We start from the raw sequence: 1,313 nt of genomic DNA, 5'->3' as shown, positions 1-1,313 counted from the left end.
GTGTACGTCGTGTCCGCCGCGAACGCCACACGGTCCCGCCGCTTGCCGACACCGGAAAGGAGCGGCCAGGACAAACGAAGCTCCGGAGCCCTCTCCTTTCCTCCGCCGCGCTTCCCCCTACCTCCCGGAGTGGGACCCAGACCCTGCATGCGCGCATGCGCAGGGGGCACCTCGCAGTCCCCGCCCCCTAGCGCAGGCTTTCCCACTGATCCGGGTGGAAGTTTTTCCCCACGATTTTTACCTGCGGGGCTCTAGCCTTGAGGCACAGGGGAAGCGGGGCGAAGAGAGAAGGGAGACGGATGTGGGCACACTGAATTCTTACTGTGGACCAGGCACGGGGCTAGACGTAGGTCGTGTTCTTTGTTGTCCCTTTGATTTCCCTGGTGGCGTAGCGGGCTAAGCCTTGGGCTGCTAACTGCAAGATCAGCAGAGGAAAAAGATGGACTGTCTGCAACCTTAAAGCTTTATAGTTAGAGAAACTCACCTGGGGCAGTTGTACTCTGTTCTGTAGGATCGCAATGAGTCAGAATGGTTCACTGGCAGTTTGGGGTTTATGGTCAGTCACCCCCTATTAAACCCCTTTTACTGAGGAACCCGAAGCCCAGAGACCGTGATGGATTACCCAGTAAACAAGGTAAGCATGGGTTTACTCGTGCTTACTTACTAATCTGTAGTGAACAATTTCAGTTTTTCACCACAGCGAAGATTCTATTTCTAGGCATGGCTGTCATCTGCCTCTCCCAACCCCCCAGTGCCTTTCTACAGAATCAACGTCGTTGTTTTCAGTGGGTGAGCATGGGCTTCCTTGTATGTCCTAATCTATAATGGACAGTTGGACAGTGTTTTCCACCACATTCAAGATGTGGGGAACTTGCTCAGTACATATTAGTAAGCAAGCACAAGCAAACCCATGTGTACTTTGCTTATTAGGGAATCCCCCCTTGTCCCGAGAAGATAACTGTCCTAAGATCATCATGCTGCTAATGAACAAGGGAACTGCAATTAGAATAGGATCTGTTGCCAAGGAGAAAAGGATGAGGGGAATGACAGGAAATGAGGGGAGGGGAGGGGAGGGAGGAAAAGAGGAGAGGGAAGCAAAGGCATTGGGTGGTAAAGAAAAATGAATAGGGACAAAAGGAAGCTGGAGGGGCAGAAATGTGGGTGAAGGGAGACAATGAACAGCGTAAGATCCGAAATAATATATAATTGATCAAGGATTCATGAGGGTGGGAGGGGCAAAAAGAGGAGCTGATACCAAGGGCTCAAGTAGAAAGAAAATGTTTTGAAAATGATGATGGCAACATATGTACAAA

At 50.6% G+C, this 1,313-nt stretch overlaps 1 pseudogene; it reads left to right on the top strand.

The window, feature by feature from the left end:
* LOC101649865 overlaps positions 1–1,313 on the top strand; it is a 73,746-nt pseudogene that overhangs the window by 7,769 nt on the left and 64,664 nt on the right.

Source organism: Echinops telfairi, unplaced genomic scaffold (genome assembly GCF_000313985.2).
Source record: "Echinops telfairi isolate 266 unplaced genomic scaffold, ASM31398v2 ScPeMD7_6080;HRSCAF=6971, whole genome shotgun sequence".
Lineage (NCBI taxonomy): Eukaryota > Metazoa > Chordata > Mammalia > Afrosoricida > Tenrecidae > Echinops > Echinops telfairi.
Note: the sequence above shows the minus strand (reverse complement) of the source record. Positions and strands in the feature narration are given on the sequence as shown.